The sequence below is a fragment of the Camponotus vicinus genome, unplaced genomic scaffold, assembly GCF_025532165.1.
Source record: "Camponotus vicinus isolate PSW18456_S1 unplaced genomic scaffold, iyCamVici1.0 SCAF_11, whole genome shotgun sequence".
In the NCBI taxonomy this organism is placed as follows: domain Eukaryota; kingdom Metazoa; phylum Arthropoda; class Insecta; order Hymenoptera; family Formicidae; genus Camponotus; species Camponotus vicinus.
In genome coordinates this window covers 7,980,121-8,006,724 of record NW_028141947.1, presented here as the reverse complement: position 1 = coordinate 8,006,724, position 26,604 = coordinate 7,980,121, and the positions used below count along the sequence as shown (strand labels likewise).

The 26,604-nt window shown below is 36.5% G+C and overlaps 1 pseudogene across 1 annotated transcript; it reads right to left on the bottom strand.

The window, feature by feature from the left end:
* Positions 1 to 2,684: 2,684 nt before the first annotated feature.
* On the bottom strand, positions 2,685 to 5,883 carry LOC145961480 (uncharacterized; annotated as a pseudogene). The gene is made up of 5 exons (XR_014435644.1): positions 5,651 to 5,883; positions 5,396 to 5,561; positions 5,112 to 5,315; positions 4,736 to 5,008; positions 2,685 to 4,106 (listed from the first exon to the last, which is right to left on the bottom strand). The product of XR_014435644.1 is annotated as an uncharacterized LOC145961480 (transcript).
* Positions 5,884 to 26,604: the final 20,721 nt, after the last annotated feature.

The window sequence follows — 26,604 nt, the reverse complement described above, 5'->3', positions numbered from 1 at the left end:
AGACAAACTTCAGAACCTTCACTTTTCTTTTTTTGGATCTGGCTTCTCCACCGATTTGGTCGGTAGATTTCCTCTCTATCGGGCCTACCGCTGTGTGAAGGATTATAAAGCCAAAGTCGCAGCTTTCACCAAGGTTCCATTGTTCCTATTTTCTTATGAAACTTCCACTTTCTTTCCGAAAGTTGAATACACCCCCCCACATGTGGTCGAACAAATTTCATTAGCAGCTTTTCCTCAGCTTGTGTTTGTCTCTCATTTTTCATATCTCATCGGGGACGGAAGTACCTTTTTTACAGATGCATCTAAGACTGAATCATTCCCGCATTTGGGCGCTGCTTATTTTTCCCCTGACATTCCAATTCAGAGGAAGTATAAGCTGGATGGCTGCTTCTCTATTTTCTCGGCTGAATGCATTGCCATTATTTGTGCCATGGATTGCATCTTGGAAAGGGGCATTAAGAGGTCTTTGATATTTACTGATTCCCGCAGTGTAGTGGAAACTGTGTCCAACGTATCGTTGAACAGAGACCTTCCATACTTGATATTTGTATTGAAAAATAAGCTGAGGTCAGCCTTTTTGCAGAGTCTTGATATCACTCTAATTTGGATCCCGTCCCATGTGGGAATTCTTGGCAATGAAACGGCGGATTTTCTGGCGGGGAAAGCTGCCCAAAATGGTGAAACGATTGGCTATCTCCCTCCCCACACTGACTTTTACTCTATTGCTCGGGAAAAGTATCACACAATGGTTGAGAAATACTTGCGTGCGCAAGCTGAACTTCGCGGCGCGCAGTATTTTAGCCTTTACCCGGCCTTCGCGAAGCGTCCTTGGTTCGATAGACTTAATCTTTCTCGCACTGAAATAGTAACTGTTTGTAGAATCCGATCTAACCATTATAATTCAAATTACAGCCTTCATAGGTGTGGCATTGTCAGACGACCGGACTGTCCTTGTGGTTGTCCCAGACAGGATATTCAGCACATTTTGTGGTCCTGTCCACTGTCGAAGAATCACCGGACGCAACTGACGACCTCGCTCAGGAAAGCCCTGGGTGCACCTCCTCCTTATGACATTTTTGAGATCCTAAAATATTCTACTGTCAAAATCATAAATCCTCTTTTGTCCTATCTTCATAAGACTGAAGTGCAAGTATAATTGGCCCACACAAACGCTAGTTGAATCAAAATAAATTTTTTAAATAAAGAAGATGTCTGGCAGCATGGGCGAAAAATAATATCGCCCAGTGCCAAAACAGAAAAAGAAGAAGAAGAAGAAGTTCATAGCATCGCGTTACGTTGCGTGTCGTTCGTTAGTCCTACTAAGTCTTCCTTTAATTTTTCACGTTACACGCCTCAGTAAAATTCTCTTTGTTTGCTTGCTTATATATAGTGTGTTTTGTGGCTACTATTATTATTATTTATGTCATTTTATTTTTTCTTTCTCTATTGTATATATGCATGCATATATATATATATATATATATATATATATATATATATATCTCACATGTCTCACATACAAGTGCAATATTGTGCATATATATATATATATATATATATATATACACACAATATGTATAGCTACTCTGATTGCACTTGTATGTGAGACAACGAAATAAAATAACAAAATATAATATTGAACATATGGAAACTAAATGTTAGAGACTGTAGTATTATTTAAATATTCGCGCGTCCAAGATGGCGACTAAGCGAGGGTATCGCCAGAAAGGTGCCACGTAAGTGAAAAATGGGCATGTATAGTAGTCGAGCGCAAGGCACGTGGCGAGTCGTGAAGAAGGAAGGACTTCCGTTTGGATCTTCGACTACGACGGACGTACTATCGAAGTGCTCGCTTGCTTTGCTTGTAAAGTTTTATATAACAATCTCCTCTGCTTTACGGGGAGTGCTTTTTGCTTGCTTTACATTGTTGTGTGACTCGATTTTTGGCATATTGAGCCGTTCAAATGACTCGGCTACCATATATTGGCCGTACCATGGATGTAATAAATACCTGGATGGAGCACAAAGCTGCCGGGTAGAAGCACAAAGGGTGAGGGGAATGAAATGTCTAATGAAACAGATGAGGCATTTAAGATGGCGGCGGCGGATAATGTCACGGAGTGCGATTTATTTAACGTCTTGGAACGAAGAAAGCTTTCTCACTCGAAAAAAATGAATAAAATTTATATATATGTATGTATTTGTATTTATATATTTATATGTATTACAGATATTATATATACATATTTTGTAATACATTATTTGTATTTAGATTTGTACTTATATATATATATATATATATATATATATATATATATAATATTTGTATTCTAATTTGTTTAATTATATTATAGTTAATTGTATTCTAATTTGTTGTATTATATTATATTTAATTTGTATTTATATTGTATATTTAATACTAAATAATAAATGTGGAAAATAAAAAATTATAATTGAATGGAATAAAATATTTATTACATACTCTCTTATAATTTATATAATTTATTAAAAATATAATAAAAAATAACAATAAACTTTGAAAAAGTTTTTTAATGCATTGTCTGATCAATAGATCACATCACGCAAAATGCAGCTTGGCTCCGTAAAGACTGCATTTGCGCATATAATGTGATTAATCAGACAATATATTAAAAAAAACTAATCTTTTATTATTGCCCCTTAAACAATACTATTTTGTTAAATTGTTGCCTTATACTTACATTGCTTTCGATTGCACTACGCCCTATAAAGTAAAGTCTAATGTGAATATATTTAGAAACGACCGCCCTTATTAGATGAACCGCATGATTTTGTAACGGAGTTTGATCGCAGGAATGCTGTTCCAAACTAAGAAATACATTATTGTTTCCAATAAAACGATGTAATACTTGATGTAAAAGATAAGCTTCAGTCATTTGTTTTAATAAACGCTTGCCGCCACTTTCGCGTAAAGCAAAACGAATAACAGTTTCTGCTATTTTACAAATAGCAATTACATCATGCGAAGGGAGCGTCAATCCTCCGCGATTCTTAATATTAATAAAAGAGCATTCCCGATGTGTTTCATTTCCACAGAGAGCCTTGACACAAGTGTCACAACGTATCATTTTTTTCAAATGGCGGACCACAAAACCAGCAATATAAGCAATTATTCGAGTAGAACATTGAGAAAGTTGAACGATACCTGGCAAAAATGGTAAGTCTAAATTATTATTATCTTCACAACTGCTATCCTCAAATAAACGTGATCTTGGAATCGACTGATTAATAATAATTTCAGGATTCGAAGAAACATGTAAAATTGCAATAGCATCCAAAGGAATGCAATTACCGGTTTTTATATCTGCAATCTCTGTGTGGATAAGAAGTTTTTTGTAAGCGGCTTTAAATTGCCGAACTGTTGGATTGTTGTTGCAACCTCCCTGAGCTCTTACGCAACCAAAAAACAATTCAATGTGATCTTGGCTAAATTTATAGCACGGTATGTATTTCAGAATGTCTTGACTAACAACTAACTCGTTGTAAATTTCTAATAAACTTTTGATACACATCATAAAACCGATCACTCCACATTTGTTTTTGGACTGAATTAACAATATACCATTTTTCGTTGTTCGCAATTGTGAAAGATAATTATAACTTTCGTTTAATTTGTTAATAATAATAGAGCTATTATTTTCATGCAACGGTTGTTTAAATCCACTTTGTTTCATATTTATTGAATTAAAGATATCAAAAAGATTGTTTATTAATCGTATAAATCGTGTTGTTGGTGTCGAATCTGCAAATTCGGGATATTTTAAATCATTTGCACAAAAGTCTATCGCATCAGCTACAGAAGTACTAAAGATTTGCACCGCAAGTTTCACTTTCATTTTTTGTTTTTGGTAATTTACATGTTGTGTTCTTAACTTATTAGCTAAATGTAACCCTTCGTTTGATTGGATTTCATGAAGCTTCATGAAATATTCCCACCGGATCATATTACCTTTGTCATCAATTATTGATTTGTGATTTCCAAGACAATTACGTAATAGTTTAAGAGAATGACATGGATCAAGAAATACTGCTACTTTCTCTTGTGTCATTGGATGAGAAAAATAAGTCTGAAAAGACGTAGTAGGCGTTAAATTGCATCCTAAAATATTGCACATTGTTAAATTAACGGGAGCTCCATCAAAAATCATTGCTATTATATTTATATTATGCTCGTGCAAAGCTTTTAATGCTTGAATAACTAAATTGGATTTCTGTTCGGCATTCAATCCGTTTATCAAAAAATATCCTATGGGAATTTTCAAAGACTGATTTATTACATTTACTAAAAACACTAATGCTTCTTTAGCTATAGTGTCACCGCAATCAATATCAGGACCTAAGTCGACGTACCCCTTAAATTTTTGACCGTCATATTCGACATATTGTCTTATGGCCATTTCGTCAAATATAAGAACGCCGAAAAGAGGATAATAGACTAGTTCCGCGCGTTGTTTGATCGACTGTAATGCTTCCTCATTAAAACCCGGCTCACCATTAATCGATTTATACCACCCACAAATTGTCTTAGGATGGGGCAAACACGTATTAAATTTTTTTCTGACAAATGCGTACGCTCGTGGCGAGTAAAAATGTAATGTTAAAGCAAACGATCTTAACTCGGGCTCGTATTGTTTACGCATTAGTGTTTTATGAATCTTACTACTTTGACGCAGTAACAATTGCTTATTAAACATACCTATGCCGTTTAAAATGTCCAGCTGTTGTGGATCAAGAAGATGTTTCTTCTTTAAAGATGCCAATACATCTTTCAAATTTGCAATGCACTTCACAAACTTTCGGTGTTTTTGCCGCAGAGATTTTATTTTCTTGTTATAATGCTTTCTTGTATTGATCAATGCAATTCTCAATGTTTGTTTCCTTGGTGTATCTTCCGACAAACGTGGTGAAACAGCCGTTCCTTGATGTTTGACTTTGCGTGGTGTACTTGATTGGGAAACTGCATCAATCACTATATATAAAAATATACAATAATTTAATGAAATTAATTAAATATCTGCAACTATTTGTTTCAAGAAAATAGACTAATTATCTTAACAAAAGAGAATAATAACCTTCAGAAGTGCTAGAAGTACTAATAATAATACTATCTATCTTACTGTTCCAGGAATGTCAGAATTATTTTGTACAGTTTCTATAAAGTGGCAATCAGAATTATCTTGTACAATTGTCTTGGGAACAATATTTTCTTGATTTCTTGTGTCCAGTACTTTCTGTTTTTTTTTAGGAGCTTCTATGTTACTTACACTTGCGTTTCCCTGTAAAAAATATACTTTCTTAAATATTATATAGTTGATTTTATATTTATAATTAAATTAATTCTTTATATTTTATATACAAATGGGATGACACCAGGCCGGATTCTAATATAATAATCATCTCTTCTGTCAAAGGCACTTTCTTCAAAATGTAGCGAGCACAATTTTGCATTTTCTGGTACATCTTCATTATTTAAACTCATCCTTTCTAGCCACTTTTTACGTTCTTCTGGGTTCCTAGGCATTCTATAATTATACGATTGTTATTAAAGTTAACAATAACATAAAACAGTTATGACATATATAATTTCTTTGCAATACTTAAGCACACTTACCTGTGAAATGTAATTTTTTGGTTATGAGATTGTTCCCATTGCAATTGTATTTTATTCTTTCGGCTATTGTTATTTCGGATTTTACAGCCTTTAGCCCAACAATCCGGCATGTTATGTACACTATTAGTACTCACTATATTAATAATCACTATATTAATCTCACAATCACTATTAATCACGTTATTACGCAGCGGATAATTTCACGGAATGTGAGCGTTGCAATATCTCGGTTAACGTCGTGTAATACCGCGCGACGTGAAAGTAGACGCTAAATCTGAGGCATCTAAGATGGACGCGACGATGGCCCCTCACCCCTCAGGCTTTACTCTCCGCGTCTAAACGGGTACCTTACGCTCCATCCAGGTATTTATTACATCCATGGGCCGTACAGATTTTCTGCGTATCACGGCGCCTGCCGGCCATCTTGGTCGACCGCTCGCGTGGCAATTCATCGAGAGCACGGTCTGTAATCCTACATTATGTCCATTAAAGATCCTATGAACAGTTCTACTAATGAATTTTCATATGCTTTTTTGCTTGACAAAGACGATTTCATTTTACAGTCAGCTTCTAATCCGACCGGACCTAGCGACGAAAACAGGCTTAACTTTATTGCTCTTTCACTCCCTCCCTTCTCCCCGTCCTCTGATTCCGCTGTAGAGATTGCGACGGAGATTAATACTAATTCAATCACGTCTATTTTACAGCCAAATAATGGGCAATCGAATTGTGTCGTTCTGACGACTGGACCCGACATGGATGTTGACCCATATGTTCATACCTCGGATGCGGAAACGAAAATTAATAAAAATAAGAGGAAAAAGGACCAGAGCTCTGCTTCGTCTGTGAGTAAACGTCAGGTTCTGGGTGAGGGAGATAGTCGTTCGTTTCAAGGTAAGGCCAATCATGCCCTTGCCTCCTCGGGCTCTGCCACGGTTTCTGTGGACACTCAGGATCCCCCCGCGTCAAACGCGAATGTGTATGATCCCAATTCTTTTGGTCCCTTTGACGTGATAGTTCAAAAAATTAGCGACAACAGTAATTCTATAACTTCTCCTATTGACCCTTTAGCGGTCGGTCGCCTCCTTTACTTTTCTAATAAAAACGACACTTCCTTGAACTAAAGAAGATTGGGTATACTAAAATTAACATTCGTTTCAAAACTCGTGAGGCAGCTAACAGACTAACTTCAAATTTAATTTTAAAAGAAAAAGGATATAGTGCATACATTCCGTTCTATCGCACTACTAGAAAAGGTATCATTCGCGGTGTTCCGCTTGACCTTTCGGATGGGGAGATCCTGAGTGGCCTTGAATCTGTTGTTGCGGTGCTGTCTGTACAAAGTTAGGTAGGCGGAAGGGGGTCCCCTCCCTGCTTCCTCTTCTGTGCAATCAAGTGTAAATAGTAATGTAAATAATAGTAATAATTTGACTCCCTCTCGTATTATTCTGATTACGTTTAAAGGTTAAGCTTTACTAGACTGTATATATTTATATATGCTAAGATATTCCGTTCTTCCATTTGTATCGAAAACGTCATTATGTTTTTCATGTTTTCGATTCGGACACATTGGCGCTCAATGTAAAAGCCACGCTCGTTGTATGGACTGCGGGGGTGATAGGCATGGTGACAGCGAGACCTGCCCCAGAAGGGACTGTGCTCCGTTCTGTATAAATTGTAGCGGACCACACAGGGCCTCTGACTATTCATGCCCCGAATACATCCTTCAAAGAAAAATTAGAGAATTTTTGGCATATGAAAATATCCTTCTCTCGGAGGCTGCCTCTTGTGTTCGGAGTCGGGCGCCAGCGCCGAACGAGGGTCGCCTTTTGCAGCACGACAGGGAGTACCCGAGTCTCCCGAATTCTTCTCTCCCGACTCGCGAGAGACTTGCTCTTTCGCCTCCTCCTTCTTCTCGACTATACTCTCGGGTGTTGGCGCCCCGCCCGCCCGAGAGTGGTGATTTTTCAGTCTGGTTTTCGCACCGATTTGCTTGGGAGATTTCCTCTCTATCGGGCCTATCGCTTCGCGAAGGACTATAGATCTAAAGTCGCGGCTTTTACTAGGATACCGTTATTTCTGTTCTCTTATGAAACTTCCCCTTTCGTTCCGAGAGTTGATTATACCCCCCCCCCCCACATGTGGTTGAGGAAATCGCTTTAGCAGCTTTTCCTCAGCTTGTTTTTCTCTCATTTTTCGTATCTTATCGAGGGCAGATGCACCTTTTTTACGGATGCATCGAAGACCGATTCGTCCCCGCATTTAGGCGCAGCTTATTATTCCCCCTGCATTCAGATGTGGAGGAAGTATAAGCTTGATGGTTGCTTCTCTGTTTTTTCGGCTGAATGCATTGCCATTATTTGTGCTGTCGATTGTATCTTGGAAAGGGGCATCAAAAGGTCCTCGATATTCACTGACTCCCGCAGCGTAGTGGAGACTGTGTCCGACGGTTTGTTGGACAGAGATCTTTCATATCTTATATTTGTTTTGAAAAACAAGCTGAGGTCAGCATTCTTACAGAGCCTTGACATCTCTCTTATTTGGATCCCCTCCCATGTGGGTATTCTCGGTAATGAGACGGCGAACTTCCTAGCGGGGGATGCTGCTCAGGATGGAGAAAAGATTGACTATCTCCCTCCCCATACTGACTTTTACTCGATGGTGCGAGAAAAACATTATACTACGGTCAAGAAATATCTGCTTGCCCAATCAGAAATTCGAGGCGCACAGTATTTCGGCCTCTATCCGGCTTTTGCGAGACGACCTTGGTTTGACAAGCTTAATCTTAGTCGCACTGAAATAACAACTGTTTGTAGAATCCGATCTAACCATTACAACTTAAATTACAGCCTCCACAGGTGTAGACTCATCGGACGTTCTGACTGCCCCTGTGGCTCACCCCGACAAGACATTCAACATATCCTGTGGTCCTGTCCACTTTTGAGAAATCATCGGACGCAACTGACGAGATCGCTTGGGAAAGCCCTGGGCACCTCCCCCTCCTTATAGCATCTTCGATCTTTTGAGGAATCCTTCTGTTAATATCATTAATCCTATCTTAACCTTTCTCCATAAGACTGAAGTGCTCATATAGTTTGATGATTTTTTCTTTGGCTGAATGAACTGTACTTTTTACCTATTGGAAATTGGAATACAATGAAGATATCTGGCAGCATGGGCGAGGATTAATATTGCCCAGTGCCAAAACGGAAGAAGAAGAAGAAGAAGAAGTGAAGAAGGAATCGTAGCGTACGCGTCGTCGACAAAGGTGGTCAAGACGTGGATGATCGAGTCGGATCACGAGAGTGTGTCTCGAATAGTCCTTTATTATTTATAATTCCAGTGTAACTATTATTTTATATTTGCGTTTTGTTTCTCACATTTTTGTTAAAATATATTTATATCAATATATAAAAAAAAGAAAGAGAGAATAGAGTAAAAGTATTCTTTATCAAATTCAGAAGTGGGATTCCGTATCCTTTATAGTGCGAAAATTGTACCGAGCGGTTGGGAAAGCGCATCAGTTACGAGAATAGATCGTTCGCGTGAAAGTGCGTAAAGATAGTGTACCGGCGGCACATGGTCGATGAACACGTGTTCGAGAAATTCGTGTTGGCTGAATTGGAAAGAATGGTGCTAAATCACTCTATGGGACGGGGTCGAGGTAGGGCAAGTGAATCCAGAGAACGACCGGGCACACCGGGTCGTGCGAGCATGGGTGAAGCCCAAGATAGTCCTCAAAATGGCGGCGTATTGAATCCAACGGTCAGAACCGCGGAAACGACAGAGCGGCAACCATCATGTGAGCGACTGCATGTGAACGAAGGAGCATCACTTCATGCGCAGAACGATTGCGAGAATCCAGTCAATGAATCAGGTTCGTCGATGTATTCACGTGAGCCCCCTCCACAACATTCGTCAATTTATGAGTCAGCGAACGGCGCATTGGTGAACGCTTTTCGTAATTTACTGTCGAATGAGAACCGAGACGAAGCGTTGGCGCAACTATTTGCAAGTTTGGTGTCCAATCCGCAACGTACCGCGCGTAGGCGCAACCACCATTCGTACCGCCAATTCCGACGTATCACGTCATTCCGGACTTATCGAAAAATATTGAGACATTTTCGGGCGATGATGATAGCGTACGAGCGCGGGAGTGGATTGAAAACCTGGAGTCCATGCAGCGACTACACCAATGGCCGGAAGACTATTTGTTTGAAGCGGCGCGCATGCATTTACGAGGTGGCGCGAAAGATTGGCTACGGAGTCATACGAGAGAAATAATGACGTGGAGTAATTTCCGTGAGGCTTTTCGTGAGATGTTTGTTATTCAGGATGACATGTCAACTTGTTGGGCGAAAATGAAGGCGCGTGTGCAAGGGAAATCGGAATCGTTAAGTCAGTATTTCCATGCAAAAACAAAATTGTGTTGTGCGTTACAACTCACGTATCGAGAAATAAAAGCAGAAGTGCTTATCGGTTTGTGGTCTCGAGAATTAGCAAACGCGGTGATGCCGACGACGCAGTATACGACGACTGAGTTACTGCATGATTTGTTGTATTACAAGATCATTAATCAGCGTACTGAGCGTATACGTTCTTCGCGTGAAGCGAATGTGATGAAACCGCGACAGCAATTCGAAAAGACAAGTACAAAGGAATCGAAGAAATCGGAAGACGCGAGTGAAGTGCGTAAAGACGTTCGAGAAATATCGGTATCGAAAGGGTCGAGTAACGGCCAACGTAAATGTTATAATTGTAATAAAACGGGACATCTCGCGCGTGATTGCCCTGAACCAGTACGCGAGATTACGTGTTATAAATGTGGCGAAAAAGGACATATTAGTAAAAAGTGTTCCGTAAAAGATAAAGCAGTGGTACAAACAATCAGACAGTTAAGTGATATATCTGCGACAAAGTACGTGAAAATTGCGGAAGTTAATGGACGAAAAATGAACGCCTTTATTGATATAGGAAGTTCAGACTGTACGATACGAGCATTACGAGTGTTGACGGAGCAGTTTGAAATGATCCCTCACGAGACGGATTTAAAAGGCTTTGGTCCTCCAGAATTCGTGGTCACGAGTCCAGGAATCGTGAAAGCAATGATAGTTATCGACGACGTTGAAGTACCGGACGTTGTAATGAGAGTGGTACCGGATTCAGCACAGCCGGTAGATACCATCATAGGGCGCACCTTTACTGACAAACCGTATGTTGAGTATCATAAGGTGGGCGACGTCTTTACCTTCTGTCATAATAAAGATTTACCGGGACGAGCCATCACGATGCCGTCGTATCCGACAACAACGCAAGATGTCACCCTACCATCGGGGATGATAAGTTTCATCAATGTAGCCGATTGTCGCGACAGCTACGCGTTACCAATCCTTAATTTGGGAGTCAGCGAGAAAACTCTGAAAAAAGGACGGACGGATATGGTACGAGGCGAAATATCGAGACTTCCAGTAATCGACAAAGCGATCCATCGATCCCCCTATCATTCGTATCGAAGACATCGACTTTGGAGTGGAGCAGACCAAAGAAGTTGCAAACGAGCTGTGTGAGATGATCAACGAATTTCGAGATTGCGTTTCAACGAATTTGCGTGATTTAGGGTGTGCGAAAAATATAGAGATGGATATCTGAGTATAAAAGAGACGTCGACGCCGGTTTACAGTAAGCCTTATCGAACAACCGAAAAGGAACGTAGTGAGATTAAAGAAATTCTAAACGAATAGCGCGAAGCAGGGATTATTACGGATACTCAATCCCCTTATGCTAGTCCGGTCTTATTAGTCAAAAAGAAAACGGGCGAATCGCTTTGCGTCGATTTTCGAAAACTCAATCAGCAGATGAAATGAGTTCATTTCCCATTACCAAACATAGACGATCATTTGGCCTTGATTTGAGATAGTTCGTTATTCATTGTTTTGGATTTAGCCCACGGGTATCTGCAAATTCCTCTTAGCAAGGATGCGCGAGAGAAAACCGCGATAATAACCTCGGAAGAGACAGCAGAGTTCACTCGCATGGTCTTTGGCCTCATGAATGGGCCCGCTTTTTTCTCAAAGGCAATGCATGGTGCTCTGGGACCCCTGAGAGATAACGTTGTCTTATTTTATCTCGATGATATTTTGATTCCGGGAAAAGAATGGGCGGATCTCAAACCAAAACTACAATTAGTATTCGAAGCATTGCGTAAAGCCGGATTAACAATAAAACTCGCAAAGTGTAAATTTTTGCATCGTAAAGTTGCGTATTTAGGACATGAAATCTCATCCAATGGTATTGAGCCGGCACGTGACAAGGTAGGCGCGATTAAGGATTTTCCGATACCACAAAACGTTTATGACGTACGGAGATATTTGGGTCTTACGAGCTATTTTCGTAAATTTATTCCGAAGTTTGCGCAAATCGCGGAACCATTACACAAACTTTTGAAGTCACATGTAAAAGTCGAGTGGGAAGAAAAACAGCGTATCGCATTTGAGACATTAAAATCGAAACTTATGGAACAACCAGTATTGCAAATGTTCGACCCTCGAGCAAAAACGGAATTGCATATGGACGCGAGTGCATCGGGTTTAGCGGCAATGCTCATGCAAAGAGATGCAAAAGGAAAATTACGTTTGGTATATGCAATAAATAGGCGAACGAGCGAATCCGAAGGCAAATACCATAGCAGTAAACTTGAATTACTGGCTATAGTTTGGGCTGTTTCGCGTTTACGAACCATGCTAGTGAATATTCCGTTTACCGTAGTTACAGATTGTCAAGCATTGTGTTACATGCGTACTCAAAAGACGTTGAATCCGCAAATGATACGCTGGAATGACCTTCTTAGTGAATATAACTACGAAATTGTACACAGACCGGGTGTAAGACTTGCTCACGTTGATGCTTTAAGCCGAGCACCAGTAGAAACGTACGATAGTTTCGAGAACTTGTCTGTCATGTCGGTTAGTAATGAGGAAGACTCGGTGAAAATGTATCAGTATCTCGACGATGATATCCGACAAAAGAAAGATATATTGTTAAAGCCTGAGAGTGAACGTACAAGGTATGAACGAGGATGTGTGAATGATTTTGAATTAGTGGATGGAATCTTGTATAAGCGCAGGAATGATCGACTGTTATATGTGATTCCGAAAATGATGAGAAAGAGTATAGCGATTCGTTTTCATGATCTGAAAAGTCACCAGGGCGTAGAGCGTACCGTGTCTCGAATCTTAGAACACTATTATTTCCCGCGAATGAGAGCTTATATAAAATGTCACGTTCGAGCGTAACTTACAATGTATTTCTTGTAAATCGGTACCAGGAAGGCAAGCTGGGGAACTATATCCCATTCCCCCTGGACACAGACCTTTTTCTATCATCCCCATATATGTAGATCACTTAGGACCATTTGTGACGAGCGCGCGAGGAAATAAATACGTGTTTGCGATTGTAGATAATTTAACGAAGTTTGTGATGATTAGAGCGGTAAAAGATACGAAAACTGCCAGTGTGATACGTGTGCTTGAGGAGTTTGTTCGAGAATACGAGTCTCCAACGAGAATTGTTTCCGATCGAGGAACTTGTTTTACATCGAGTTCGTTTGAAAAATTTTGCGAGAAACATGGTATTCGTCATACGTTGACTTCTCCTCGTCATCCACAAGCCAACGGACAAGTGGAAAGGTTAAACGCGACATTGGTACCCGCAATTCGGAGCAATCTTATCGAGAATGAAGGAAAAAGTTGGGATAAAAATATATGTAAAATACAAAGCGATCTAAATGAGATGAAAGACGCGAGTACGGGTAAAAGTCCATTCGAGCTTGGATATGTACCAAGGCGTGATGAAGGTGAAGTGCGCAAGTTAACGAGGGATGATAAGAGTACGTATCGTAATCCAGTGGAATTGCAAGCCGAAGCGAAAGAGAGAATTTTGTCCGAGCAAACGAAAATGAAGAGTCGATACGATGCGAATAGAACTCGTAACATAGATTTTAATGTAGGTAATATCGTTTATATGAAGACTGTACCTAGTGCGACGGGCGAGTTCACTAAACTCCAAGCGAAGTCCTTTAGTTGTCGTATGTAAGTTACCAAGTGACACATATCTAGTTACTGATCTAAACAATGATAGTAAGGGGCGACGTTATGCGTCAACTGCCCATGCTAGTCAATTGAAAATTTGGAAAGCCGAAAAATGTGAATCTGATGATGATAAGTTCGACAACGAAAGTGACTCAGAGACTTCCTCAGATAGCGAAACGATTGTAAAACGTAAGATCAATGTAACCGTACCTAAAACAAATTCCTGTGATAATGTTATGCAATGCGAGACTGATGATGTAACGAAATGTGATAACGAAAATGTAAATGTGAGTGCCATGTTTGAAACCGGATGTGATAAGTCTAAGAGTGAAGGTCAAAATGTAAGCGTGTCCCGGGAAAACGAGAGTAAAGTACGAAAATCGACACGTACTAAGAATGTTCCGCGAAGACTTAAAGACTTCGAGATCGTTAAAACGCTCGAGGACGAGCTTTTATAGCGTGGCCGAATGTTAGAGACTGTAGTATTATTTAAATATTCGCACGTCCCAAGATGGCGACTAAGCGAGGGTATCGCCAGAAAGGTGCCACGTAAGTGAAAAATGGGCATGTATAGTAGTCGAGCGCAAGGCACGTGGCGAGTCGTGAAGAAGGAATCGTAGCGTACGCGTCGTCAAAGGTGGTCGAGACGTGGATGATCGAGTCGGATCACGAGAGTGTGTCTCGAATAGTCCTTTATTATTTATAATTCCAGTGTAACTATTATTTTATATTTGCGTTTTGTTTCTCACATTTTTGTTAAAATATATTTATATCAATATATAAAAAAAAGAAAGAGAGAAGAGAGTAAAAGTATTCTTTATCATAAATTTTTTTTATATTTCTTAATAGTTTATCTTATGGAACATAATTTTAAAGTTAACGAGATTCTTGCAAAAAAATAAAAAATAATCATATTAACAACCCAATATTTGTCATTCAAATAATTTTTGATTAGATATAATTTTTTTACTTATCTAACAATAAGGAAAACTTGTCCGAATTATGTCATGCTTGATGTCATTTTAAACATAAAAATTTCATTAATCTATTTTAATTACTTTCAAAAAGATTAAATAAAATATAAAAATTTTAGTTCTTATTTTATGGATATTTAAAGTTATAAATTATTATAAGTAACGAAAAAATTCCCGATATCATTGAAAGCGAGAACGAATGGAGCAACCCTGGCGAAAATAAATATCGGAGCGTAAGTCGAATGTAAAGAAAGAGTAACAGAAGTGTAAACGAAGCTTCTAGGAGGCGTAAATTGAAACAACGAAACGTAAACGAAGCGTTAATACTTCGTTTACATTTCGTTGTTTCAATTTACGCCTTCTAGAAGCTTCGTTTACACTTCTGTTACTCTTTCTTTACATTCGACTTACGCTCCGTTATTTATTTTCGCCAGGGAAGCGAGATGATGTATCGTAAAAAGAGTTCCGAAATTACTTACGCGAGATTCCCTTTCTCTATAACATTTCACAAATTGTATGTCATCTTACTATAAAAAATAAAATGCATTTTATTTGTTTTGAAAATAATTTTAATGAAATAATGAGAATTTTGCGATTAAAATGATATCAAACTCGATATAAATCGGACAGTTAAATGTAAACAAAATTTTTATTATTAGACTAATTAAAAATTATCCGATTTATATCGTATTTGGTGTCATTTTAATCGCAAAAATCTCATTAATTTATTACAGTTATTTTCAAATCGATAAAATAAAAAATAAAAGTTTTAATTTTTATTTTATAAGATGTTTACATTCTCGTGAATTGCGAATGGATAGAGAAAGTGAGGAAGCCGACTTATTATAAGAGACTTCGGAACTCTTTGATGATAGGTCATCTCGCTCACTCTCTACTCGGTCTCGCTCTCGATTCTCGGGTCCGCTTATCTTTCCAAGTTGTTTAACACGATTGTGAAGTCTGAGGGCCTGAGCAGAATGGCTGCCTTATAATTTTAAGACTATGTTTTATGCCTTAAGTCTTTGTCTTAGGTAACGCACAATACTGTGTGTTATGTCTCGAGTCTTATGTATACGCGAACGTTTATTTCTTACAAACGTTCACGTATACATAAGACTCGAGACATAACACACAGTATTGTGCGTTACCTAAGACAAAGACCTAAGGCATAAAACATAGTCTTAAAATTATGAGGCAGCCATTCTGCTCAGGCCCTGACAAAGAGGACGAAACCACGAGTTAAAACAAATAAAATGCATTTTATTTTTTATAGTAAGATGACATACAATTTGTGAAATGTTATAGAGAAAGGGAATCTCGCGTGTGATTTCGGAACTCTTTTTACGATACATCATCTCGTTTGCTCTATTCGTTCTCGCTCTCGCTTTCAATATCGGGAATTTGTTCGTTACTTATAATAATTTACAACTTTAAATATCCATAAAATGAGAACTAAAATTTTTATATTTTATTTAATCTTTTTGAAAGTAATTAAAATAGATTAATGAAATTTTTATGTTTAAAATGATATCAAGTATAATATAATTCGGACAAGTTTTCCTTATTGTTAGATAAATAAAAAAATTATATCTAATCGAAAATTATTTGAATGACAAATATTGAGTTGTTAATATGATTATTCTTTATTTTTTTGCAAGAATCTCGTTAACTTTAAAATTATGTTCTATAAGATAAACTATTAAGAAATATAAAAAAATTTAATTAAATTAACTAAATTGACGGCTCAAGTATAAAAACATATAAATTTAACTAAATAATTAGGCAATATCGAGCCAACACGGATGAAAGGCGTGAAGCAATAAAAACTACTTCTGTAATCCACACTTTATTGATGATCAATCATACGTTTCGGACTCCTTTCGAGCCTTCTTCAGTGATATACTGCAAATGTACAAAAAAGGAATAAAAACAATATAAATACAATGTATAAAAGAAAGAAATTAAGAAGTCACTGTTAATATACATACAAGTCAAATAGTTCGACATTAAAAATCCAATCTAAGAATCTCCTAACGGTACAAGGCGCAAGGAAAAATGCACTATCAAATATATTCCAATGATTATTACGACGCCAATGGATGCAAATATTATACTTGCGGTACTTACTCGGACACAAAAAACGCGACGGGGCCGGACACGAACATCTCAGTTAGGAGATTCTTAGATTGGACGTGCGGTTGAGATGGTTACGTAATGTCGAACTATTTGACTTGTATGTATATTAACAGTGACTTCTTAATTTCTTTCTTTTATACATTGTATTTATGTTGTTTTTATTCCTTTTTTGTACATTTGCAGTATATCACTGAAGAAGGCTCGAAAGGAGTCCGAAACGTATGATTGATCATCAATAAAGTGTGGATTACAGAAGTAGTTTTTATTGCTTCACGCCTTTCATCCGCGTTGGCTCGATATTGCCTAATTATTTAGTTAAAAAAATTTAGTTTCTATATATTCAATATTATATTTATTTTTAAAAGTCATATATACAGTTATATATACAGTTTTATTTCGTGTGTCAATCTTTTTATCATGCGGGAGATTATCGACTGCATAATAAATTGATCGGTACATAAATGTCAATTATTTGGATCGACCGTATCAAAGGCTCGAATATAATGTGTAAAATTAAAGCAAATTAAAAGCTAAACTTATGTAGTATGGATTTATTATTATTATTATTATTAAAGCTACGTATTTATTATTATTATTGTTATTATTATTGTACACATTATATTCGGACCTTCGATACGGTCGATCAAAAAAATTAACATTTATGTACCGATCAATTTATTATGCAGTCGATAATCTCCCGCATGATAAAAAGATTGACACACGAAATAAAACTCACCCTGTATATACATTTTAATGGTTGTGTCAATCTTTTTATCATACGGGAGATTACCGATTGCAATTTTAATAAATTGATTGATACATAGATGTCAGTTAATTGAATCGACCATATCGAAGGCCGAAATATAATGTGTACAATTAAAGCAAGTTAAAAGCTGAAATTATGTAGTGTGGATTTATTATTATTATTAAAGCTACGCATTTATTATGTAACGTGCGGGTTTTCGTACCGCGGAATCTCTAAATTCGGATAGCCATTGGATCCAGGTGGCGGATATAATAACGATTTGCGTGTGTATGTGTAATAAATGTATTTATTAACTCTCTGTGTGTGTGGTGGTTTACAAAGTGTGAGTGTGGGTGTGTGAATGTGTAGTTGTATGCGAGCTCGTGTGTTTACAATGTCTGAGTGTGTGTGTGCGTGTGTGTGCGGGCGCGCGTATCGGTACGTATGCGGAGCGAGCTATAATCGATAAACGCGGGCCGAGGATCTACGGGATTCCGGCGTGAATAATCGCCGCGCTTGTAATTGGTGGAAGTCCCCCTTAACTGTGAGTTCGCGAGATGCAATTCGTCCGTGGACGTGTCACGGATCTTGCGTGGTATTGATTCGTACAATTAGCGGCGCGGAAATAAATGATAGCAATACAATAAGGCGTGCAATATACGGTTGCACGTCTATCGGTACGGCGCGCTCGGGTTTTTATGACGCGAAACCGTCTGGCGCGTTTTTGTCGCGTTTCTTGGCGCGGTTCTTATCGCTCAGCTGTTCGGGATTTAAATCCGGTTATTTAAATTCGACGCTAATATTTCCCCTGATGGATTGCGGGTTTCGGAAGGCGTCGCGACGCTAGCAAGCGTCGGAGGCGGCTCAAGTTCCACCCCCCGGGATAGGTGCGACTCCTAATATTTGGATCTGGATTCGGAGGCGATTTCGAAGGCGCCGATATCAATCGGTAGAGGCAGCGTTCGCACTACCTTCTGGCCTTTTTACTCTCGCAAGGATTTCTCGTGGTTGCTTTGCTTGCCGTCAGACTAGCTCAGCTGCTCGAGAGGGATCGGAAGGATCTGTCTTTATGTGCCGCCGAAAGCCCGTTTTATACCCGGTTAATTGCCCGCGCCGGCGTAATCGGTAATTACTCCCACCAAGCGGCGGTAAAAATATCGGAGCGGTTCGGGTCCGCCCGGGGAAGTTCGGGGTGCCGAGCGCGGGTTCTCAACTGTCGGCTCCCGACGGCAGTGTCGCGATAATCGATTATCGTAATTCCTACCCGGATGTTTCCTAAGTTATTAAAAAATTGGGCGCACAGCGCCTCTGCCAATGCCCGACCGGTGTTTGTCGGGCGGCAGCTTCCGGCCGGTGTTCGCCGGGAAACGATGCATTTGGGGGTGCATCGTTACAATTATTATTATTATTATTATTATTATTATTATTATTATTATTATTATTATTATTATTATTATTATTATTATTATTATTATTATTATTATTAAATATATGTTATTATATTTATTATTATTATTATTTTACTGTGATAAAATTAGGGATTTATTATTATACATATTCGATATATTAAAGCGGAAGAAATACATATTTAAAAATTCAATTCAAATTTAACACTTTAACGTTTTATGTAAAACTTTATTTCAAATTCCGCATTTATTTTTATGATAAATTTTTATTGTTTTATATGCTAAAAATATGGAGCAAAAAATTTTCTTCCTTAAAATAAAATTACGCAATTGTTTCATAAGAATGTATTTCTTGTGGAACAATTGCGTGATTTTATTTCAAGAAGGCAGAAATACTACATACCTTTAGCGTATAACAATAATAAAAATTTTTATCATAAAAATAAATGCGGAATTTGAAATAAAGTTTTACATAAAACGTTAAAGTGTTAAATTTGAACTGAATTTTTAAATATGTATTCTTACTGCTTTAATATATTAAATATGTATACGTAGCTTTAATAATAATAATAATAATAATAATAATAGTAATAATAATAATAATAATAATAATAATAATAATAAATATAATAATATATATATTTAATAATAATAATAATAATAATAACAAGTGCGTAGCTTTAACAATAATAATAAATCCATACTACATAATTTCAGCTTTTAACTTGCTTTAATTGTACACATTATATTTCGGCCTTTGATACGGTCGATCCAATTAACTGACTTCCAAGTATCGATCAATTTATTAAAATTGCGATCGGTAATCTCCCGCATAATAAAAAGATTGACACAACCATTAAAACTCACCCTGTATATGTTGCGTATCAAATGTAGTGTTCAAACCGTGTGATATCTCATCATCTTGGGAATGGTCTATAATTATCTTTTTTCTAGGACTGTTTTTTAACAAATAAAATTCAATTTATTGAATTTTATATAAGTTTTATCTCTCTTTTCCATTTTTTATCACGAAAATAAAATATCCTAAACAATGTATATTACATAAATTTATTTTATTAATAGCATATATTGATGTTTATAATATATCCCAGCAAACACCAAGTAACAGTTATATAACTGTTAGTTATAATTTCCTACTCAACAATATAACTATTACATGTTATATAACTGTTATGTGTTAGATAACAATTATATTGTTGAGTAGGAAATTATAACTAACAATTATATAACTGTTACTTGGTGTTATTTGCTAGGATGCTTGAATGGAACAGAGAAATCGCGCTAACGAAGTATATTATTAATTACGTCTATATGCGAGACGTATTTCTGGTCTATAAATTGTGGATGTAGCACGGACATGAACCAATTGACTGTTTTATCGGCACCTAAAAATGGATGTGGCCCATTGAACTATAGAATTAACTGGAATGAGCGCTCCTTTGTTACGAACCGAGTCTGCCTGTGCGACGAAGGCCATCGCTATTTGGAATCGCTTTCTCTGTTACCCTAAGGGCCGCTTCGACCAAACTCCGATTAACTCAATCGTTGATTAAGGCCCAGTTCCACAACTTATTCTAACCGAAGTTTAGCTCGTTAAAGGAGGATTTACATTGCGTCCCAAACCGATTGTATCCAATTAGACGTCATACATCGGACATTGAACGCAATGTAAATCCTTCTTTAACGAGTTAAACTTCGGTTAAAGTAAATTGTGGAACTGGGTCTAAAGGGTTGCCAACATGACAAAATAATTCAGTGTGACCAATTGTATTTCTGACGATATATACTGTATTTCTACAATTATATTGACCTCCGGGAACTTAGCCGGGCAACTTCGACTTTTTTAATTTTTTATTTTTTTAATCGTTTGTTGGTCGTTTGTCGGTGATTGTTGGCCTAATTTCAACGTTTGTTGGTTTATATTTTTTTTTTAAACAAAAAAATAAAAATCAGCGTGAAGTTAGCCGGCGAAATCTCATTTTCGTTTAAAAAGCGGTTCAATCGATGCGGAATCGTTTGAAGATGATTGTTGGCCTAATTATAACGTTTGTTGGTTCATTATTTGCTTAAAAAACGAAAAATAAACTTTTACATTAAGGCCGAATCTACAATAGGAATAAGCCTTAAGGAATTGATCAATCACAGTTGAATGTGAAATAGTAATCGAATATGAATATTGGTTAATTTTTTACGACAAGCATGGAGCTGACACACACACACACACGGGGGGGGGGGTGCAAGGGGGGCCTTCGGCCCCCCCTCCCGCACCCACCCCGTCTCCCTCGCTTCGCGTGAAAAGTTGCAAAGTGGAACCTCGCTTCGCGTGGAAAGTTGCAAAGTGAAACCTCGCTTCGCGTGGAAAGTTGCACCCTCCTGCACCCACCCCGCCGGTAAGGGTGCCTACGATAGGGTGCAACTTTCCATGCGAAGCGAGGTTCCATTTTGCAACTTTTCACGCGAAGCGAGGGGGACGGGGTGGGTGCGGGAGGGGGGCCGAAGGCCCCCCTTGCACCCCCCCTCGTGTGTGTGTGTGTGTGTCAGCTCCATGCTTGTCGTAAGAAATTAACCAATCATATTCGATTACTATTTCACATTCAACTGTGATTGATCAATTCCTTAAGGCTTATTCCTATTGGCCCATATTCTGAATCCTCTTTTATCGATAAAAGTGCTCCTAAAAGCGGCCTGTAGCCAATCAGAAGGCTTATATGCCACTTTTAGAGGCACTTTTATCGATAAAAGAGGATTCAGAATATGGGCCATTGTAGATTCGGCCTTAATGTAAAAGTTTATTTTTCGTTTTTTAAGCAAATAATGAACCAACAAACGTTATAATTAGGCCAACAATCATCTCCAAACGATTCCGCATCGAATGAACCGCTTTTTAAACGAAAATGAGATTTCGCCGGCTAACTTTACGCTGATTTTTGTTTCTTTATTTTACAAAAAAATATAAACCAACAAACGCTGTAATTAGGCCAACAATCACCGACAAACGACCAACAAACGATAAAAAAAAAAAAATTAAAAAAGTCGAAGTTGCCCGGCTAAGTTCCCGGAGGTATTATATTGGCTTCTCTCTGTATATTGTTAGCAGAGAGAAGCCTGAGAGCGGCCATGCCCCTGATTTAGGTGGAACCACGGTCTTACATACAGGTCTGGAAACTCAGGCCTTTTTTAGTGGTGGGGGAGGTCTCACTTAGTGTGTCCGTTTTTCGACTAGAAGTCGCAATACGAGCGAGAGAGACAGAGATAGACGGCAGTAGTCGTTCTCTCTCTAACATACGTCTAAAATGCGACTTCTAGATCGCAGCGAACCTAGCAGGCAAGCCGTGAACTTCCGAAAAACGGACACACTAAGTGAGATCTCCCCCACCACCGGAGTTTCCAGACCTGTATGTAAGACTGTGGGTGGAACCCGTATTTGAAGCGCCTCTATGTCCACAAAACATGGACATTGAACTACATAGCCATGTCCATGAAACTTTTCAAAGGGTAACATGCTATGTCTACGATTTGTGGTTCTGTTTCGTGCTATATACACAAAGTGCCGGCAATATGACTGCAAAAATATATGAATGCAAGACAAGTTATGTATACATCTTTAATGTAAATAAGTTTTGTGGTCTTTCTTTCTCCATATATATATATACATGGTGTAAGTAACAAGGTGTGCTACTGCGCAGGCATTTCTACTGACCAATAAGAGAGCGTGACAAGATTCCGCCATCTTGTATAATTTTAATGGATATTAAAACGAAGATTCGGGCAAGAGAAAGGGTTTTAATGAAAAATCTTTCGTGTGTAATTATAATTATGGTGAATATATTTTTAGAAAATAATAAATACAAACACATAAATATAAATAAACAAATATAAGACACATAAACTCATATAAGAAACAATAAACATATAATAAACGATAGAGAATACATAACATATAATAAACAATATAGAAGATATAATAAAAATGAAATTACTTTTTATTTGTGAATTTTGTCATTTTTTTTATGTTTTATTATATTATTTTCTGCCGAAATTTTTTTATTAATTATTCGAAGTCTTATGTATGATCTTGTTCTAACTAAACATAATAGAAAAAAACATAATATAAAAAGGATTTTTTTTTGTATTGCATTCACAAAACTTACGAAACTGCTGCAAAACTGTGCATAATGACACTGTGTATCATGACATTTCATGATATTTCGTTTAAATTCAGCGTCGCGTTGCTATGGTGATTTTGTAAGATGGCGGAAACTTGGTGCTGCGCAGAATGTGAAAAATTCGTCCGAGAAGATAGCACACCTTGTTGCTTACACCATGTATATATATATATATATATATATATATGTATATCGAGATTTATACTAAAAATATCTATATACAATATATAGAAATTTATTCATTATATGACTATACTTGAAAATAAGATATTTTTTACCAGACTATTAATAAATAATTTATATATTTAAAGAGAGAGAAAGTTTGATATTATTTTTAATATAGAACGTACACATTTCTTAAGAATAAAAGTTCTAAATAATAAAGATGTGTGTGTGTGTGTGTGTGCGTGTGCGTGTGCGTGCGCGTGCGTGTGTGTGTGTACGTGCATGTGTATGTGTATATATACATGAATGTATAAAAGCAATGCGAGAGTTACGTGAGGAAGCGAGAAGGACGAGTAAAATAACAATAAGAGCGAACGAGATAGAAATAGCACGAGTAACGAGGACTCGAGCTCGAGAGCCGGATTTTTCTTGCGCGCTATTATTTTCCTCTCGCTCGCATCTATTACTGTCTCGCTCGCTCCTATTACTGTCTCGCTCGCTCCTATTATTGTCTCGTTCTTGTTACTGTTTTGCTCGCTCTCGATTCTTGGGTTCGCTTATCTCTCCGAGCTGTCTATCACGATTGTCAAGTGTGACAGAGAAAGTAAAACCATGAGTAGAGAGTGAGCGAGATGACCTATCATCAAAGAGTTCCGAAGTCTCTTACAATCGGTTTCTTCGCTTCCTGTATCCATTCGCAATTCACGAAAATGTAAACATCTTATAAAATAAAAATTGAAACTTTTATTTTTAATTTTATCGGTTTGAATGTAATTTTAAAGAATTAATGAGATTTTTGCGATTAAAATGATATCAAACACGACGTAAATCGGATAATTTATAATTAATCTGATAATAAATATTTTATTATAATTATATATTTAATTAAATTTATGCGATTTATATCCGTGTTTGGTATTATTTTAATCGCAAAATTCTCATTATTCTATTAAAATTACTTTCAAATGAATAAAAAATGCATTTTATTTTTTGACATATATTCGTGAATATTATAAATGAAGTCTCATATAAGAAACTTCGGAATCTGCGGTATCGCGAATTTTCTCGTTATTTATAATAATATACGACTTTAAATTGCCATAAAATGAAAACTAAAACTTATATTTTGTTTGATCTTTTTTGATTAAGAGGGATTAATGAAATTCTTGCGTTTAAAATGACATCGAACACAATATAATTCGGATAACTTTTACTTATTGTTATATAAGTAAAAGAATGTTTCTAATTGAAAATTATTTAAATAAAATGTTGGGTTTAATGTGATTTTACAATTAGTCGTAAAAATCATATTAATTCTAAAATTATGTTCAGTAAGATAAATTAAGTAATGTAAAAATTTTAGTTTCTAATACATTTTCAATGTTATCAATTGTGGTGTTCACATGACGTCTCCTGGTCTAAATATGTTCAATATAATTAATATTAAATGGTCTATATATTGTGCAGTGAAACAATTTATTTTAATTTATTTTATATATATATATATATATATATATATATATACATACAGGGTGTCCCATTTTAAAAGTTCCACCCTTATAACTTTTCAGGATCAACGTTTGAAGGAAAACGACTCGGATAAAAGTTGTAGGGAACAAAGAAGGCTATCTAATAGTGACCTTGAATTCGACATTAAAGGTCATTTTCAAGGTCATTTGAAGGTTAACTTCCGTTTTTTAAATGGGAATCCCTATTTTTTATTACTTATTCTTGTAGCTTATCTCGAGAGCTTTCCAAAACAGTATAATAAAGTATTTCTTCATTGAGTACTTTTCGAGTTATGAGGCTTGAAATAATTTCTTAATTTTATATAAACCATAAAATATCTAGTAAAATATTCATTTTTCGATTATCTTATCTTAATACTTTTGTGTACAAAATAATGAAAGGAATCAATTGGTGTAAAGAAAAAACATAGTTGTTTTTAAGAAAAAATATGTAATTTGCAATTAACAATTCCATATTTTTTCTTAAAAACAACTGTATGTTTTCTTTACACCAATTGATTGCTCTCATTATTTTGTACATAAAAGTATTAAGGTAAGATAATCGAAAAATGAATATTTTACTAGATATTTTATGGTTTATATAAAATTAAGAAATTATTTCAAGCCTCATAACTCGAAAAGTACTGAATGAAGAAATACTTTATTATAGTGTTTTATTATAGTGTTTTGGAAAGCTCTCGAGATAAGCTACAAGAATAAGTAATAAAAATAGGGGTTCCCATTTAAAAAACGAAAGTTGACCTTCAAATGTCCTTGAAAATGACCTTTAATGTCGAATCCAAGGTCACTATTAAATAGCCCCCTTTGTTCCCTACAACTTTTATCCGAGTCGTTTTCCTTCAAACGTTGATCCTGAAAAGTTATGAGGGTGGAACTTTTAAAATGGGACACTCTGTATATATAGGATGTCCCATTTAAGTTGATAATGCGAAATATCTGAAAAACAAAGCGTTGAAGAAAGAAATGTTTTAAATAAAAGTTAATTGACCTTAAGGGGGCCATAAGATGGTGTCATTAGTTTGACCTTGAAAAGTCATTTGAAGGTCACGTGAAGGTCACCATCTTTTTAAATAGAACACCCTATATACTTTTGCATATTCTTATAGCTTGCCTCGAGAGCTTTCCAAAACACTATAATAAAGTATTTCTTCATTGAGTACTTTTCGAGTTATGAGGCTTGAAATAATTTCTTAATTTTACATAAACCATAAAATATCTAGTAAAATATTCATTTTTCGATTATTTTACCTTAATACTTTTATGTACAAAATAATGAGAGGAATCAATTGGTGTAAAAAAAAAGCATAGTTGTTTTTAAGAAAAAATATGTAATTTGCAATTAACAATTCCATATTTTTTCTTAAAAACAACTGTATGTTTTCTTTACACCAATTGATTGCTCTCATTATTTTGTACATAAAAGTATTAAGGTAAGATAATCGGAAAATGAATATTTTACTAGATATTTTATGGTTTATATAAAATTTAGAAATTATTTCAAGCCTCATAACTCGAAAAGTACTGAATGAAGAAATACTTTATTATAGTGTTTTGGAAAGCTCTCGATGTAAGCTACAAGAATAAGTAATAAAAAATACGAAGTTCCATTTAAAAAATTGAAAGTGACCTTCACGTGACCTTCAAATGACTTTTCAAGGTCAAACCAATGATACTATCTTATGGCCCTCTTAAAGTCAATTAACTTTTATTTAAAACATTTCTTTC